This window comes from Benincasa hispida, chromosome 7, assembly GCF_009727055.1.
Source record: "Benincasa hispida cultivar B227 chromosome 7, ASM972705v1, whole genome shotgun sequence".
Lineage (NCBI taxonomy): Eukaryota > Viridiplantae > Streptophyta > Magnoliopsida > Cucurbitales > Cucurbitaceae > Benincasa > Benincasa hispida.
Genome location: NC_052355.1, coordinates 22,832,888 through 22,844,687, shown reverse-complemented (window position 1 = coordinate 22,844,687; position 11,800 = coordinate 22,832,888). Strand labels below are relative to the sequence as shown.

At 30.3% G+C, this 11,800-nt stretch overlaps 1 long non-coding RNA gene across 1 annotated transcript; it reads right to left on the bottom strand.

Moving 5' to 3' along the window:
• Nucleotides 1-2,470: 2,470 nt before the first annotated feature.
• On the bottom strand, nucleotides 2,471-7,588 carry LOC120081313. The gene is made up of 3 exons (XR_005482785.1): nucleotides 7,457-7,588; nucleotides 6,589-6,661; nucleotides 2,471-5,270 (listed from the first exon to the last, which is right to left on the bottom strand). It is a non-coding gene; the product is annotated as an uncharacterized LOC120081313 (long non-coding RNA).
• Between the last annotated feature and the right edge of the window lie 4,212 nt (nucleotides 7,589-11,800).

The following is an 11,800-nucleotide window of genomic DNA, read 5'->3' as shown; positions in this document are numbered from 1 at the left end:
ATATATTTTTAAAATATTCGTTTTTGTACTTTCATTTTGAACTTTTGTTCATTTAGTCACTGTATTATAAAATATTTATTTTATTTTTTTTAAAAGTGACTATTTTGTATATTTCATTTTTATCGAAATTTAACAATACATTTCATCAACTAATTTTTTTAAAGTATAGCCATACATATGTATCAAAGAAATTCTATTATGTCACGTTTGTAAAACGGAAATCAAAATAGTCACCTTTTTAAAGGATAAAGACTAAAACGAACTAAAACAAAAAATACAAAGATCGATGATCATCCTATAACTGGTCCTACCTATGGTTATAATGTCGAAGATACAATCGATTTTGTTATTCTTACGACGGTTGTCAAAGATCGGATCTTTACATTTCGTGACCTCGAAGGAATTTCTCTTTGCTCTCATATTCCTAAACCGACTTAAACCACCCTATTTTTATTGAATCATGTCGTCTATGATGGATTGATATGTACGTTTTAGATATTGTGTATATTTTACCCCTAAATTTAAAATAAAAAATTCAATTATATTTCTAAACTTTTTTTTTTACTATATTTCTATTTTATCGTTGTCTTTTAAAACTATCAACAAAGTACTAACATAACATCATATTTATTTATTGAGTTCTTTGGTCACATCACATCAACTCAATTAAAGATAAGACTGTAATTTTTTAGAAATAAGAACTAAATAGAGATGAAATTTCTTTTCTTTTCTTTTCTTTTTTTCTTTTCTTTTTTTCTTTTTTTTAAAAAAAGAGATGGTATTGAAAGTACAAGAACAAGACTTCAATTTAAATCATTAGTCTCATTTTGAATTCTCTCTTTCTCAATTAAGCAGATGATTTAGCCCCAAAACTTATTATATTCTATTAAACAAACACAAGCCCTTGATGAGGAAACATGGTTATCATATGCAGCTTAATATTCAGCCCTTTGCTATGTTTGTGGGTCGTCATTATTTGTACAAAACTCCAAATTGGTTCATTAAGTTTTTCACCATCAATCCAACACAAGAATTGAGCTACTACCCAATATTTGCGAACCACAGTCTTTTTCAATAGGAATAGGGAAAGGATAGTCTCCTTCAAATTAATCCATATATATTTTTTGTCTACACAATTTTATGATCAAAAGATGTTTAAATGACATCACAATTTGGTCATGGATTATGTGGGCACTTTGGATCTTGCATACATCTATCATCATTGCGGGTCTCTCGTGGATTTGATCTCTAACCCACTTCTCTTGGTTTGGTCACATTTTTAAGTTGACTTGCATGAAAAATTTTTGCACCGATGTGATGCTGAGCTTATACTTCGATGCTTAAGTTAGTATATAGAATGTATAGTTAATCAAAGTACACAAAAGTAAGGTCACGACGCTCCTTGAGGAGATTAATTACTCTTCCTTTTGGAGTCATTGATCGAGGCTATTTATAATGCCTTTTATTTGATAGTCACTTATGGTTATGTGTAACTCTAGCGATGCCAGAGTTGTTTACGGCGCTAGACCGAGTGTAGCATGGTTATTTTTCGATTAGTATGTTTTACTTGCTTAGTTGGTTGGCTCAGATTCTAAGGCTTTTGACTTTTCCCTAACACACGTTCCCCTATTCTGCACTTATTTGGAATTGAGTTGTTTCAAGAGGTGGCAGGTGAACCTTTAGTTTCTTTTTGTTACTATAATGTGATTGGCTGATTTTATCAAAAGACTGCAATGTGGTGGGTTGATTTTATTACAGGCAAAACTCGAGCAACATATTGTGCAACATATCAAAGACTTTGTTATTGACATTGTTATATGTCTGGCAGCAGATTTGACAGAATATCTTTTTCTTATCCATCTGTGTGATTTGCAGATTTCTATGACTATCTTCCTTATTTTTCAACAAAGAATATTTATTCGCTCCTAAAAGATATCCTAAAACTAGCCTTATTTATATTGTACTCTTATTTATTTTTAAGGTTAGCCTTATAATTAAAAAAAGTGTGTATTAAGACTTTTGAGCTCAAGGTTTGTTTAAGCCTCAACCTCTATGTATTGCTATTGAAGATTCTTATATTGTCCTCGAGATTTTTGTTCAGCAGCCTTTGTAGTTTTGGAAAAAACCTCCCACTTCTACCACGAGAACAAGTAGAAAATGACAGATAAATTAAAAGGAAACCAATAAAATAGAAAATACAAGAATTTACGTGGAAAACTCCCAAACGGGATAAAAACTACGATCAATCAGAAAGAAATATACTATGTGAAAAATTATTACAATCACACAGAGCAATTCTCTCAAAGATTTTGACTACTCTCACTCTTTTCCCACTCTCAAACTAGAGAATACATAAAGGGAATTTAACTAGAGTTAGCACATCCAAACTTAAAGTGTTTTTAATTGGAACGACTAAAAACCAAAGGCATGGACTCCTTTTATAAGCTTGGAGCCCATGACCTTCCAAAACTTTTTTTTTTTTTTTTTTTTTTTTTTTTATGTAAGACAAGCCCATGACTTTCCTAAACCTTTTCAATGTAGGACAAGACCAGAACTTTTCTAAATCTTTTTTATGTAGGACAACTGCACTTCTAATATTTTGCTAAAAACTCAACATGTGGAATTCAGGAAGAGTTTGATTTGATATTGTATTTAAGGGGAGCCTAAGTACATTCAAGATGATAAAAACTCATATTTAGGGGAGCCTAAATATGATGAGTATGAGAAGATCTCACTCTTAGGGGGAGCTTAAGTATTTGTATTGAGGGATATCATACAAAACTTGGAAAAACATTATTGTGGAAGTGAGGGGAGCTCAAACTTAGAGGGAGCCTAAGTTGAAACTAAAGAGGAAGCTATATGTGAGTCACGGAAGGGGGAGTCTATCAGATAAGTACTTTCATTGTAATTGCTGAACTCTTTATATAGTGAAGTTTCATTCCATTGGGCACACAACCCCTCAGACGTAGGTGATTTTGCACTGAACTAGGTTATCAATCTCCATGTCGTTATTTTTTTGTTTTCTTTCGTGTTGCCTACTTGTCATACATATTATTTGTGACATTGTGCTTGACATTGTATTTGTGCTATCCACCTATTTTTTTTTTCATTTTGTTATTTACAACATTTTTTTGCCTCAATCCTTGGGGTATATATGTTCCCCTCTTTGAAAGTTAAAAACGATTCTTATTCATTAGATTGTTTTGATTGGATCCCTAGAGGCTTAGATCATCGACAAGTATGACTGGTATCTACTTTCTATGTCTCGACCTGAGGTGTACCAAATACTGTTCAACTAGTTCTATAAAAGTTATGTTTTTTCATGTTTAGGTCGAGACCCTGGTTGAGTCATCACTGAAGTAGTTACCTTTTGTAGCTATTTGCACTTGTCATCAATTGGCCCAAAAGTTAGTCGATACCCTTGATAGCTCTTCAACTTGTCGTGTTTGGGGTTTTGGAGGTTGCCCTTTTCAGGGTGTCTTCTTCGGCCTTTCTAGATAAGCAACTTGCTAGTTAAAAATGCCTAGTTGGTTGAAGCTGCTTTCTTGTGATGGTGTACTGGTTGAGCGTGCTTTATGTACCCTTCCCAGGTTTTTTTGGGGACGTGTTTGGTCGGGGTGAGTTCTTCACCTGTCTAACCTACGATGTCCTCTTGCTCATGGACAGGATGATAGTCATTCCTCAACACCGTGATCATTTTAATTGGTATTTTTTCCTATCTTGCCTTGGAGAGTTGGGCTTTTGATGATTTTTTTTCTTGTTTACTCATCTCATCATCATCTCCCTCTTTTTGCAACGTTATTAGGATTAAATATTTATTCTAAGATAGCTCAAGATTCTAACTCAATTTTTTTAGTGCTACTTTTCTTTTTCCCCCTTTTTTTTTGTGCACACATTCATCCTTAAGGAGCAATTGTGGTTGTGGCTCTAAAATTTGGCCCGAGTTTAACGTAACATGGGGAAATAAAGTGAAAGGAAGAAGTGATGTCACTTAAGGAAATAAACATTAAATAATTTTGCTTGTCTTGGGTTGGGGATGAAATTGATTAAAATACATAGGGTGAGAGGTTCCCAAGTAAAGTGAAAGGAGATTGAGGACGTCAGATTGTGGACTCAGTTGGTCTAGGTGTTTTTTAACGTAGTGGCGTAACATTTTTGTGAGGCACACTATTCTCCTTTGACAGTTTCAAACCCATTTGGGGTTAAAAACTCGATCAACTAATGGTAGATAGACAACTTGACACCTAGGGCGTAAATAGTGGGTCTACCTAAAATTGTTGTATGGGCTTAAGCTGTTGACCACCACAAACTACATAGTTTTACTTATGCGATCGACTCATTCCCTGAGTTTGATAGAGAGGTCTACTAACCCTCTTGAACTACTCGTTCTCTGAAAAATATAACTTATAGGGTGGGAAACCTCTTTAAGTTGCTTCTTGCCCAGTCAAGTTGTTCGAACGTAGACATGAACAAGATGTTGATAGAGCTGCCCCCATCCACCAACATTCTCCACACTAGAGTTGTGCCAACTCGCGAGAGAGATGAATAGTGTATCGCTGTGCAATTGTAGATGGGCCTAAGCTTTCTTTTTGATGAAGTCGATAGGACAGTTCGACTTGGCTAACTCAATCGTCCAAATCCCAGTTGGTTTGTCTCTACGGGCTTCTCAGGCAAGAGTCTTTATTTTTCTTCCAATGAGTCTTTTTGTTGGTCCTCCAGACAGTGGAGATTACCTTCAAGCATTTGTCCGATCCTTAAAGGATCGGTGATACTAACACTTATTGGCTTTGTCTTTGTGATCTTTTGAGCTGGAGCCTTCCGACGTATTCCTTTAGGTAGCTACATCGTGCCCATGGTCATGGTGGAAGTGTTAAAATACAAAAACAAGTCATGAAAAAAAAAGAACAGGATCATTAAGCATTCTAATTCATTAATTTTGGCTTCAAATTCAACATGCTCATAAACTAAAAAGAGATCTTCGATACTAACTTTTGAAGTACTTCTTGAATCACGATCTTCAGCTGCAATCTTCTTTTTCTTTGGTTGTGAACCACCACAAGGTATTCCTTACTATTCTCTTGGAGCCTTAGATTGAGTTGTGGGACTCAAAACAAGTTTGAATTAGGGAAATTGGAGGTGAAGAAATGGTTTTTCAGCAGTATGAAGAACACATCTTCAACCACTTTTCTCAGCAAATTGCAACCGATTGCATCATGATTTCCACTTAGATCTCATTGTTATATTGCATGACTTTCATGTAAATCAACATCCTGCATGAATTCCAGCTCCACCTTGAGAATTTGAGCTAGAAATATAATGGATTGATGACTAACCTACTAGGTGAAGAAATGAGAAATTTCCATTTTTTCATTTTTTCTAATTTTCCATTTTTTTTCAGAAACTTTTCCAAAATAAAAATTAAAAATTAACTTTTCAATTTTAATTCTTTTGATTAAAATTGAGTTTTTATTAATTTTGCTAAAACTAATTCAATAATTAATTTTTCTAATAAAATTAATAATTAATAACTAATTAAACATTTTAATAAATTCTAATTAATTTAATATCAAATATCAAATTAATTAATCACCAATTCCACTATCATGAACCCTTATTCATGTCATATTTAAATATTAATCGATTCTCCAATTTTATTTAATTCCAATATTAAACGTGTAATTATATCACATATAATTACTAATTTCCTTAATTCTAATTCGAACGTTTCAAATCAACTTATCACGAAATTCTAAAGCTAATCTGTTTGTGAGCTAGTAGGGGACCTAATGGACCTACAGATCATGGGCTCTAACGATCCGAGATTAATTGACTAAACTCTTTACACCAAATTAACCCCCATACATTAACTACCGGGTCACTCCACTAAAGTCCGTAGTTGCACTCCCCTCAATATAGATATATTGTGTCCACTTGATATAATCATAATTAGTAAGTTAACCCTTCACAGGTTGTTCGTAATAACGACTGGGTCAAAAGGTTATTTTACCCCCGAGATTACCTCTTGCTCCTTAAGTCAGGATAATCCTGAATAAACAAGAGTTCATAGTTAACTCAGGATTAAGGTCAAGTTACCTAAGTCAACGTTTTGAAATAGTCAGTCTTAAACAGTAAACAATGTTATAGAGTAAGAATGACTCATTTCTTGGTCGAATCTTGTGCAAACTCGTTGCACAGGACGCCCCCACTTTTCATGTCACTACATGTACGAATCAGGATCACTTCGTCTGTAGCACTTTACAACTCTTTGTAGTAACTACAAAGTGGATCACAACCGGTAGTGTTACCAGAATAAGACACTCAACCTTATTCATATACTATAGATCATTTAGACTATTTACTCGAACCAGATCCACTCTTATGTCTCCATATAAAGTTCAAGTACTCATATAACAATCATGGATCTTTTAGTTTATTGGATTTATTTCTAAAACGAAATAAGCGATTTATATATTCAATACAACTTTATCGAATCAAACTTCAATAACAACTTTATTGATTTACAAAATGAATTTGTTGTTTACAAACTATGAATTTTATGACATAAAACCTAACTAGAAGTTGCAGTACCTGTTGTGATCCATTCGACTTGGGCCAGACTTCATTTTCTTCAACCACCGCATGGGCCATACTCTTCCTGCCACTAAAAGAATATGATGAGTGGATAGATGTACTTGATCATACCAAAACTTATAAAACTATACCAACAATTATTTTTCAGGTATAATGTCTTCATATCTATACACATATATTTATTCTCTGAGACATATATGATAGGCTATTAACTCTTAGGTATTAATTTAATACCCATACCCATCATTAAATGTATGAGTTTCAAACGGGTCAAGATAATATCATCCTTCTTGAAAATGAGATTTTTATTCCTAATAGAATGAATAGGAGAGTGAAGAGAGAATTATACTCATTCCTTAATTTCTAAATTAAAATATTTGAATTGCTTTAAGATATACTATTAATTATATATTTAAAATAAATGTAAATATTTTAATTATTTTATCGTAAGCAAAATCTAGCATATAACTCTTAAATATTTGTACTCTACAAAAAAAAAAAAAAAAAAAAAAGACTCAAATATTTACTGTCCTACATATCTAAATAGATATATTTAACTGCTAAATATTTCAATATAGATATTTAATATTTATGCTAAGAACACTTTTTTTTTGGGTATTTGAAAGAGAGATTAAAAAGAGTTTAGATTATGGGGTCCAAGCTCTTTTGCACCATATTACTACACAATAATCCATGTTAATTATTTGATAATTAGTATATGTTTGGTTTAATTTTTAGTATTTATTTTTGGAAAAAACAAGTCGAAACATTTTTTTTTTAATAATAAAAAAGATGCCACTCAAAATAATTTTTGAAAAACGGTTTATGAAATAAGTTGTGTTTGAGAGATATATTTGAAATCTACCTCATTAATTCTCTACTTTACTTCCATCATGGCTGTCGCTGGCTACCACCGCCCTCTACCGACCATCTCTAACACCAACTCAATTTATTATTGAATTGAAAGAAAAAGATCTCAACTTGAGTGATATTTCGGTATGATTCACATCTTTTTCTAGTGCAAACTAGCCACCTATTTTATACTTATATTTTAGGATTGAGAAAAAAAAATCCTATTCCTCCAACTAAGTGGCGGGTTCCACACCTTTTCTATTCTCCACATGTTATGGTGATTATTGCAAAAAGATTTTTATTGTATTTATTAACCTCCATATTCAAGTTAGTTGTCAATATTAAGATATTGACTCAAATACGTAGGCTCATTTTTATTCGAATTACAACTAGAACTCTAAACATATATGATAAAATATAATATCGCTATTCCTTTTGAAATAGCTAAATAAGTTCTTTATATTATTTGCTTCACTCTACTTCTTGTGGAAGCATCAATAATAAGTTCTTCATCTGGTAAATTAAGTACAATTGTCAGTCTTTAATAGACTCTAAATTACTAAATAACAATTGTAACAAAAGAATAGCATATTTAAATTTTTGTTTGACTCTAACTCAGTTAATTACGGTATTGAATTTTATAAAATACGTACAAAAATATAAATTTTAGGCTTTCTTCAAGTTGAATAGTTTTGGTAGCAAAGTAGTTTTTTTTTTTTTTTTTTTTTGGGTACACAAAGGACATTCTATAAATATTTGGCTAGGCTTTTATCAATGTAATTGTGATCGTCTTTTATATGCTACATACATAAAGAGCAACATTTTTTTTTTTTTGTTTTTTTGTTTTTGGGTATAATCCTAGTTGAAACAAGGCTAAGCTTACAATTATTTAGTTATGCTAGATATGTATTCATCATCCTTTAATATAATCCTAAATTTATGATGTCAACATTGTCTTGTCCATCTAGTGTACGTATAATGGGCCTTTTACAAAAACAGCCCAACTAAAGAAATGATCAGTTTCTTTATTTACACTAATTCAAAAGTCTTAGGTTTTCCTATTTTGGTAGATGTAATTTCGTATTTTTAAACCATTTGTTTCTTTTTCTGTATTTTTAATTTTTATTCATTTCATATCTATATTTTTTAAATAACTATTTTAGTTTCTACTTTTAAAAATATTTATTTTGATCCTTTCATTTTCATTTTTTATCTAAATTTTAGAAATAATTAAATTTTCTAAGATGTAACTATAAATATGTATCAAAGGGATTCAATTATGTTAAAATTTGTAGAATGAAGATAAGAAGAATTACTTTTTTAAAAGTAAAGAGACTAAATTGAACTAAAATCAAAAGTAAAATGTCTCAAAGAAGTATTTAAACCATATTTTTATTGGTACATTCCTTTTAGAGAAAGCAGAATGTCATTCTTATTCTCTCGTCTATAATGGGTTAATCTATAAATTTTAGATAAGAGTTTATTTTACCTCTGAAATTAAAAAAATGCCGAGTTTATAACAGGTATATGAATGAAGCGATATCACGTTCAAATGAGAGAGGTCTTGAAGGTTTGAAAGCAATGGTTAAGATCAAAGACCTAAAAGAATTGAAAGTATTATCTATACCAACAAAATATATCTTTCTTTTCGGTGATCCAATCATAAAGTTTCCAAAATTAAGGATGTTAAAAGATCTTGAACCTAGATTGTTCGAGTCTATGTTTCTATTTTGTCAATTGCCCATAGAATCATCAACAAAATGTTGACATAACATACTTATCTATTGAGTTCTTTGGTCACATCACATCAACTCAACCAAAGTTTAGGGAGAGAAAATGTAATTGAATTAGAGATAATTGGTATAGAAAGTACAAAAACTAGACTTCAACTCATTTTTGAATTCTATCTCTTTCTCAAATCAAGCAAATGATTTAGCACCATAAAACTTATTGTATTCTATTAAGTAGACAACAAAAACCCTTGATAAGGAAACATGGTCACTATATTATTTAACTTAATTTTCAACCCTTTGCTATATTTGTGGGTTACAATTCTTTGTACAAAACTCCAAATTGGTTCATTAATTCAAATTTTCATCAGCAACCCAACACAATAATTGAGAGCCATTCTCCAAAATATTTGAGACACACTATCTTTTTCAATAGGACTAGAGAAAAGGATATATCAATCCAATCCTTTCAATTAAATGTCTCTTTCAATTTAATTAATATGTTTTTGTTAACAAATTTTTATTATAGAAATGTTTAAATGATATCATAATTTGGTCATGGCTTATACCATTATGAAATTTAATTGGGCAACCCTTTGGATGGAACTCAAATGTGAAATAAATTAGAATCAATTAGTATCTAAATCCAACTAGTATATATGTAGATATGGAATTCAATTGTGAAATCACTTAGAAAAAGAAAGTTGCTTTCTATATTTTGATATGTTAAAACTAACACATACCATATATTTTCAAATACTGATGAAATATGGCCCTTCCTTTACTCTTAAGTTTAAACTAGCCATCAAATCAAGAGCCAAAAGAAGCAAATCTAGAAGAAGGAAAGGGGCTTCATCTAAATTAAAATAACACTTTGGTCCTTTACCCTCAAATCAAAGGTTGAATGGGAATGCTACAACTATTCTTTTAATTGATATTTAGGTTAAGCTTTGTTTTGAAATGATGATGTGAAGTTGGGGGTAGAGTGTAATCAGTAAATAGTTATCTACTAATCAAGTATAGCTTAGTGGATAAGACATCAATTACCATCCTATAAATTATTTAGCTAAAAAAGTATCGAATTTACTTATATAAAGAGAAACATATAATGATTCTCAATATATTGATGTATTGATATATGATATATTTGACCATAATTTATGAGCTCAAACTTTTAGATTCAGTCATGATGAGATAACATATCTACTTATCTAACTATATAAGACATGCAACGTAATCCTTGTAACGTGGAAAGACGTTTACTTATAATAAAATCAGTAAAAAAAAAAACTTATAATGGGAAAGGTGTTTTCAAAAGAACTCATTCTTGTAAAAGAAAACACTAAAAAGAAAAGAAAAAAAATCTTGTAAAGGAAATAAGCACATATATATGTTGTTTCTAATAAACTAAAAGAATACGATGGGTGGATAGATTTACTTTATGATTATGTTTTTTTTTAAGGAGTGAACTATAATCGAGTTGGCTTGAAGTAGTATATTTTTATCTCATATACTTTGTAGTTAAAAGCTGATGTGCATGATGTGACAAACAACTTGATAGACCAAAGTACATATATGCATTCGTAAAACAATACTTTAAAATTATTTAAAAATTTTACTAGTTCAAGATTTAGAGTGTATTTGAAATATATTTTTAAATGTTTAATTTAAAAAATAAGTCATTTTAAAAGAAATTATATTATTTGATAACCACTCAAAATAACTTTTCAAGTATATTTTAACCCGTTTTTGTCAAAAGTGTTTGAATAAAAATGAGTTTTTTGAAAAACATTTCTTCTCAAATCAATCTAATAAAAGGCCTTAACCTACAATCTACCAACTAAAATTTTAACATATTTCATCCGTTGAAACAATAACTACATTATTTTTTTCTTAAATTTAAAAAGATTAAGTTAAATTACTAGTTTAGTACTTGAACTTTCAGGTTTGGTTTAATTAGTTTCTAAGTTTTAAAAATTATTTAATACGTCTTTAAAATTTTAAATTTGTCTAATAGATCCATAAACTTTCAATATCGTGTCGTTAAGTTTCCACATATATTCAATATTTTTTAAAGTTTAATGGCACCATTAGAGATAAACTTGAATTTTCTATTCACATTGAAACTTTCAATTTCATGTGTCGTGAATATTCTAAAAAAATGTCAGAATTACCTAGTCAACAAATCTGCTAAATACAAGTTTAAAATTAAAGTTGAAAGACTTATTAAATACGAAGTCGAAAGTCTATTTAGAAATTTTTTAAAATGAAGAGATCAATAATGAACACAAAATTGAAAATTTAAAGTTGAAATTGACATTTTTAGAAATTCAAATACCTATATAACACAAACTAGAAATTCTAGGACCTATAATGGTAATTTAATCAAAAGTGAAATAAGAAGTTAGGAAAAAAAATACTTTTTTGGTTATTAGATTTTGGGTCTAGCTTCTATTTAGTCCTTATGTTTCAAAATATGTTATACATTTAGTCTTTAGATTTTGAGTTTGGTTTCAATTTAGTCCTTAGGTTTTAAAATATTAACGATTGACATTTGAGTTTGGTTTCAATTTGGGTCTCCATGTTTCAAGATTTACACTTTTAACTTCGATTTTTCATTCAATACT